The sequence below is a fragment of the Malurus melanocephalus genome, unplaced genomic scaffold (assembly GCF_030028575.1).
Source record: "Malurus melanocephalus ecotype Western Australia unplaced genomic scaffold, MMel_1.1 scaffold_27, whole genome shotgun sequence".
Lineage (NCBI taxonomy): Eukaryota > Metazoa > Chordata > Aves > Passeriformes > Maluridae > Malurus > Malurus melanocephalus.
This window is the reverse complement of record NW_026623259.1, coordinates 239470-247527: the sequence shown is the minus strand read 5'-3', so window position 1 is coordinate 247527 and position 8058 is coordinate 239470.

Here is an 8058-nt window from a genome sequence, read left to right as displayed (position 1 = left end):
AAATATGTTATGTTGAACTGATTTTTTTTTCAGAGAGGAGAATGACCCCTGACAAAAGAAATGTTGAAGGAAAAAGTTGAAAAAAAATGCATATAATGTCCTTTTTTTTCATGCTGGTACATGCTGCAGAAGAAAACTGATAAAGTAGGTAAAAGTCCAAGATATATACAGGTTACCAGACCTTTGGGAAAAAAAATTCTGTTCGTTTTGTTTGGTTGGTTGTTCTCTTTTATTTTCAATACAACTTGTTCCAGCTTCCTTGGAGATTTCAGTGCAAATCTAACAAGTTGAGGCTGTCTGCATAGCACAAAGAGAAAACCTTTAGGAAAAACATGCCATTAGGCTTCAAGAAAAAGCATGGTGCTAATAACACCAAGGTTGTGGTTTCAGTCCCTGCGTGGGCCATTCACTTAAGAGTTGGATTCAATGATTCTTGTGGGTCCCTTCCAACTCAGAATATTCTGTGATTCTGTAAATAATGTGTCCAACATATCATCTTCTTGATACTGTACTACCTCTGAGGTATCTTTAACTGTGCTGAGCAATTACTGAAATTATAACTCTGTAATTTTTCCTATGTCTAGGATTATGCATATGGATTAAAAGTAGGAAATGTCCTGTTTTCTTCCCCTAACACAAATWTACTTGTGTTAATGTTGCAGATATGTACAACTGAATTATATTTGCTATGAGGAGATGAAATAAACTTGTAAACCAAATTATTTATAGACCATAACTGATGAGGCCAAATAATTCTATACCTAATGTAGCTTTGTTTTTCTCTAAGCTGTTTATGGTAGGAACTGAATCCTARTGTTATATATTGCATTCCTTTCCATTTCATTCCTCTTTTAAAGAAGTTTGAACTTCCAAGAAACTGCTAGCTTTGTAATGTACCATCACATCTTTACAGCACGCAAATAAGAAAACCTAATCCATTTTTTCTTACAAAATTAGTGCTTTTTGGATACTGTATGATGATAATTTCTGTACCTCAAATGACAGTGAATTGGAAGATTAGGATAGCAGATGACAGYGTTTATTTCCATAATTTACTGGTGCCATGAGTAATGTTTGAGACTATGCCATGTCCTAACACTTATGACTGCTGCAAGAATATTATAAAATTTGGCCTAATGTAGCTTGTTTTTTTTCAAGGACTATTAACTCCCCAGCTACCAGATATGGAAGAAGGAGAAAAAAGGACTTTATTACACATTTTGCACAGAGCTTATTTGTACCTTAGCTACCAAAATATAGCTGAAAAGTACCATTTGGAATATTTTCAAAGAAAATGTTTGACAAAAATGTATTTAATTTAAATAGAAAATGAAAATATATGCAAATGTTTCTCAGAAATCTGTATTTCTGTATAAACTAATGTATCAAAGCCAGTTTAAAGGAGTGCTCATCCAGGGCTCGTCCTGAAAATTCATCAGAAATGTATGACTGGCTTTGAAGAATTTAATTTATGCTTTTGTTAGAGCTCTCTGTACTTTTTATCTGCATATGTGAAAATGTCAGGTGTAAGTAACTTAGACTGCTTCCTAAAAATAAAGGATATATGGAATGATTTTAGAGGAAGTTATACTTTCACAGAAAAAAAAAGTTGTCTATGTCATGGTTCTATTTCTCAGATAGTGATTCTTGATTACTACTCATGAACTTTTAATACACTTTAGCCTATTTACATTAATGGAATTTCCTGTTATTTGAATACATCAACTCATTGAAGTTCATTGCATATTCTTCAGGATATTTATGTAAATAAAGGGCCAAAGTAGGCTAAACATCTGAAGACACAGGGGCTGTTGCCTAATGCATATGATAAGTCCTCTGTATACAGGGTCTCTGCTCCTGAAATAATGGAAAACCACTCAGATTAATTTTGTCYCTATTAAGACATGAAGCATGATCTGCAGGGTAAATTTCCCAAACCATTTGTTTCTCTCTGTCTAATGCTTTCTGGTCATACATGGAATTAGGATAGCATGATTTTCTTTCTCCTATCCTCCAACTATTTTATGGTTTCAGGTCAAAGGGACAGTTCCACATTTTAAATCTTRTAGTAACTGCTATGTACATTTGTGCTTTACTCTTCCATCTCCAGCTCTCACAAATTTCCTTTCATGAGAGGAACAKCTTCAGATGCCTCCTCTACTCAAATGTGTTCATTCTCAACTCAAAATATTTTTTGCTGGTATGTTGTCATCTTTTGCTTTTATCTTTTAATTTAATTTTTCCCATAAAACTCTTATCAAGAAGTCTGAAATCTCACACAGTACCTACATTATTCTATCTTTCCTAATCTTTATCCCCAGTTCCGTCTTTTCTCAATTCTTCTTCCCACATTCTAGCATTTTATCTTCAGCAGATGAATGTTAGAGATGAAAATTTCTTAATGAAAAGAAATTTTATTTATAAGTCTCATTCTAAAGTGCATCCTTTAACTTTTGAAGTTCTTACATGATTATTTGATTGTATCATATACATTTGCTGTTTTTTATCTTGTTTATTCACTCATAATCATCAGTCTTCTCATACACAAACAGCACTGCTAACATTTCTCAGATGTACCTTCCTAATGGAGAAGATTTTTTTCTTCATTGTGTATCAAAGAACTCTTCACTATTCTCTGCAATTATTCACTCTTACAATTTACCCGTAGTCTGTGTGAGATGAGCAGAAAATAAAGGCAAATCACAGTTCATTTTAACCCCACTGAAAAGGCACTTTTCAAATAGAGCAGAAGCTTTTCCTACTCTGTTCAACCATAGCAATATACTATAAAATGGTGAATAGAGGAAAGGAAAAAAATCCTGAGTAAGAAGTTACTATTTCCTTTCTTTTCTTTTGAATTCATGTTTTATGTGATTTCTTTCAAATGTTTCAGTGAGACTGTAACCTCTAGCCTGGCATCAGGCACAATGCACATCTCTCTACTTTGGACTACTTTGTCCTCGTGCTTTTTACCTGGGGATGTGCAGCTCTCTAGTAAGCAGCTTAGTCAAATGAATGATGTTCCAAAAAAACTTTTCAGAAGAAATATTTTGAAACCCATGGCTATTCTCTGGAGACAAATAGGAGAGTTTCCAACAYCACTGCAGTTTGGAAACCATCTAACAGTCCCCTAAAGATCACATATCATTGTCACATCTGAACATTTAGCCTCACAGTTCCTGGAAARGGGATGGATGACCTCATTCTGGAGGTATCTCTATCCACAKGGATGACCAGAAGGTGCTCAGAAGCAATCAGCATGGATTCACTAAAGGTAAATCATGCTTGACCAACCTGTTTCCCTTCTGTGATGTAACAGCTACCTGGACAAAGCACAGGAGAGCCGTGGATATGGTCTACCTTGAACTCTTCAAGGCTTTCAACACTGTCTCTCACTACATCCTCATAGGCAAACTCAAGAATTGTGGACTGGATGAGTGGAAAAGGAGGTGAATTGAGAACTGACTGAATGGGAGATCCCAGAAGGTCATTATTGATGATGCAGGTCTATTTGGAGGGCTGTCACAAGTGCTGTCCCCCAAGGTTCAATACTGGGCTCAGTATTGTTTAACTTGTTCATCGATGATGTGGATGAAGGGGCAGATGTTCTCCCCAATAAGTTCCAACACACTGTCCATGAGCCAGCAGTGTCCTTGTGGCTAAGAATGTCAGTGGTATTGTGGGGGCCTTTAGGAAGAGCCAGCAGGTTGAGGGAGGTGATCCTGCCCCTCCACTCTACCCTGGTATGGCACATCTGGAATGCTGTGTCCAATTCTGGATTCCTGAGAGCAAGAGAGACGTGGAGCTCCTGGAGTGGGTCCAGTGAAAGGCAACAAAGGCTGAAGGTCCTGGATCATCTGTCGAACAGGGAAAGGTTGAGGAGCTGGGCCTGTTCAACCTCAAGAACAACTGAGAGGAAACCTCATCAGTGTCTGAAGGAAGAGAGTCAAGGGGAAGGAGCCAGACTCTCCTTGGTGGGGCTGAACCATAGGACAAGAATGGGAAACGGGCAGAAACTGATACACAGGAAATTACACCTGAATTTGAGGAAGAACTTCTTTACTGTTTGGCTGACCAAGCACTGGAACAGGTTGCCCAGAGCAATGTGGATTTTCCCTCATTGGAAATATTGATGAACTGGGTGCAGTCCTATGTCATGTGCTCTGGGGTGAACCTGCAGAGCAGGAAGGTTGGACCAGATGAGCTGCTGAGATCCCTTCCCTTACACACTCTGCAATTTTGTGATTCTGTTTGTGTACTTGTGTGTTTTCAGTGGGACAGAGTGAGAAAGCATATGTGTATATGGATATAGGAGAACTGATAAAGCAAGTAACAAACTTTTATTTCTTAAATATCACCTAATTCTTGTTTTATGTTCTGGAAAGTGCCAGCAACCACTCAGCTTAATGGCAAATTTCCACTTCTGTCCCATTCTTGTCGGTCACTGAGATGAAAAGAACTCTRTGGAAAGCAAAACAGAATAAATCTGTGCAGGATATTTTAGCACGCTGAGCAGATGCTGCTTAAAATACAGATCAGAACTTTCTCTTTTGGGAGACTACCCAGCCATGGTTTTCCAGAAGCACAAGCAATATGTTTACTAATCTCTCCTGGCTAGCAGCAGCATGTTTAGTTTCCATAAGCCTGGAGGCCAGAAGTCCTGTGAGAACCTACAGTTGCAGAAATTCAAGCTTAATAATTTTGACTTCAAATGACACAGTAATTCCTCAGCTTTTATACAGTTCCAGCTGCACACTTCAGCTCTGCAAAGAATACAAAAGAARTGACATCATCAATACCTACATAATATTTTTAGCTCGTGCTAGAATCTAATCCTGTTAGGGGGCTAAAATAAGAAGTCAAGTTCTAAATTTTTCAGAGTTGCAGTCATGAAGCAATTACATCTGCAATATCCCATTAACTTTTGCTGTATTTCCATGAAATTTCAGAGGGCATATGTGTATCTGGCAATTTTTAAAATATCTGCTGACTATAAAGAGTACAAGCACCAGAAAAAAATGCATTGAAACAGTATTTTTCATCTCCTTTTGTCTTTTTCTGTTTTTCTTTTTTACAAGTGTCATTTGACTTGATCTTATTTAGACTGCTGCATTTCAGTGAATACAAATAAACACAAAATGCATTGATATCTATTGTATATATTCATAAATTCAGGCACACRCTTTCCCCAACATAATCAGATATGATAAATATTTCTGAAATTGCACAATGGGTGTCTGTGACAAGATGGCAGTGGAGACTGTAAGACATGGCCATGCCAGCCTGAATTGTGGGAACTTCTGTGACCACCCTGTGAATGTCCAGGATCTGGAATGTATTAAAAGTGGAACCTGCAGAAGAACAACTCYGGGATTACCAGCACGGAGAAGATCAAGGTGAAGAAGGACCAKTGGGGCACTGCAGGAATCCACATGGTGGTCACATCTTTTGTTGAATCCCTCTCTCACATTCTCCCTTTCTCCCTCTCCACCCCCTGTTCCTATTTTCTTTATTTCTCTACTTCACATTTACTGTTAAATAAAATCTGTACTACTGATTTTGGCATGTGGTCTCATCTGCACCTTAATTCAGGGAGAGGCATATTCCCTTTCCATTTACCTCTGTTAGACTTGGGATTAGATCCCTCCTGYTGTGCTGTCTGTGCTTATCTCAAGTTCTGTTGAGGTGGCTTATCTTATGGGGATGATGTTTGGAGGCATGCAGCTGCATTCTTGAAGTCCTCATGACTTTATCCTGCCTTTTAGTGCAGCTTTGCAAAATTAACTTTAAGATTTATAATTGAAGCTCTTCATGCAAAGATGAACAGATAAGAAACYGTGGCCACTCTACAGAACCTTTTAATCGATCCTACAAAGACCAAAACTGTGCCATRTACTTGTGTGCCATCTGCTGCATCTCTTCTATCTACTAACACCAAACATAAAAAAAAGCTACAAAATGTAGCTTTATGGAATGCTTTATAAAATAGTTGTTTAAGGGAGTGCTTGGACTTTCTTCTGGAACTGCAGTAGAGAATGACATTAAAGGTACAAATTCTGATGTTTAAAGCTGTACAGTGAATTGAGCAGAAAGCACAAGCTATGACCATGACAATATTATTGCTAATCTTGTTATTGTCAACTCCAAAAGTAGCTATAACATTTGCATGGAATGACTTTAAATAGAAAGAGGGGTGAGAAYGTGAAATAAGAATAAGAAATATTATTTTCTTCCGTTCCTCTGTAAGTGTGTGCATGGAAAGATAGTATGATATACCAAAATACCTTATGGAAAAGCTAGGAGAAAAGTCTCTATTTTGAGTAAAGCATTTTAATAATAAGACTAGATTTTGAGAAAATTCTCAATACTGCTTTGCTGATGCCCTAAATATTTCAGTCTCCTGAACACTGCATTTTTGGAACACATTCTAGAAAATATATTTTTTAAAAATGTGTTTTTTGAGGCTGATAAATACTTACATAATCTAGTATACAGCTAGAAGAGCATTCCAAAATAAGAAATGGAAAAYGAAGCAATGGAGCTATACAAGCCAGAAGGAATCAAACAGTGACTTCTGCTTCCTGATTATGAAAGCTGGCTCAGTGGCCAGTTGCTGCTGAAGAGCATCTGCACACTGYACCACTGCAATCAGATTAATGATGATTCTCCCAGCTCTCTTTAGTCATAAAGGAATGAGCTTCCCGGATCTGTGACTCGTGTAGTACAGTAATTTCAAAACCATTGAAGGCAAATGCACAGTCCGCTAGAATTCCAACGAGATAAGTAAATGTGTTAGCATAGGTGTGAAGGACTACCCATGCTGAAAGGAAGGGTAATAAATCTATGTCCAAAGTATCACTGAGCCAAGGGGAAAGCACAGCACAACAAGCATAAGAGGCTTTCATAGGTCTGATCACATCTGTGCAGAGGAATTCCTGTAATGTGAACCAAACCAGACAAACTGTTCTCCCCTGTGCCAGCTGTCTCTGCTTGTAGACAAATGTCAGAGGAGCTGCAGATCATCTGGGTGCAAAAGAAATTGAAACTGCATGTCCTATTCTTGTTTCTGTGGGCTGGCTCATAACCAAGAACAAATTTCAACCAAATGTACAGAGATCTAGGACACAATGGCTTTCTACAAGCATGGAGAAAGCCAGACACTGACTGGAAGACATAGATGGGAGAACTGAAAATCCCCAACAGAAAGGCTGCAATGTGAGTGCCCATTCAGCTCATCCCAACAAATTCCTGCTGCTCTTCAGCTGGATATGCGAAACCTCACTGTCTGGTCAGCAGGTTTGTATGCTGACACCACCTCTCCCCRGGCTGCAAGGGCAGGCACACCCAGGGAAAGGAACTGCTGCTGTAATGGAGGGTGTGTGTAAGAGGGAACAACAAACGCTGAAGGAGAGTGTTGTGAAGTTACTGAGGATGCAGATTGCAGAACTCTTGTGTAGTATAGTGTGTGGGACAGAAATCCATAAGAAAACAGCCTTCATTAATCCCCTGTTCAAAGTACAAGATATTTTCTGTTTGAACAAAACACTCTTTAATCAATAAACATTTCATTCTTTTATGAACAGAGGACTCATTTGAGTAAAGCTTACTCAGAAGCTGATTTCTAGAGTGGAAGGTTGGCTGTATGTGTTTAAGCATTATTTACTTTTATTTTCTCTGTTGTTAAGTATTTTTCTGAATTATATTTAGGAAAAATATTTAAAACCAAAACCTCAATCTTCATGATATCTCAGATTTACTATAAACTATGACGTGGAACTGGAGACATGCCGTTATTAATATCCRTGTATTTAACATATTTCCAATATTAATGTGGAAACCAACTTACAGCAAGTCAGAAATCTAAAAAGTCACAAGTGATCTTTACAAATTGGCAAGGGTGTGCGTCAGAAGAGAAGATGACTTCCTTGAGCAAAATTAGTGATATCTTCCTAAATTACTGTTCTCACTGGTGTATTTTACTTTAATAGTTCTGATTTTGATGAATGCTCAGTCTGACTTTTTTTGAGCGCAAATAAGAATTTTTCTTGCTTACAAAAA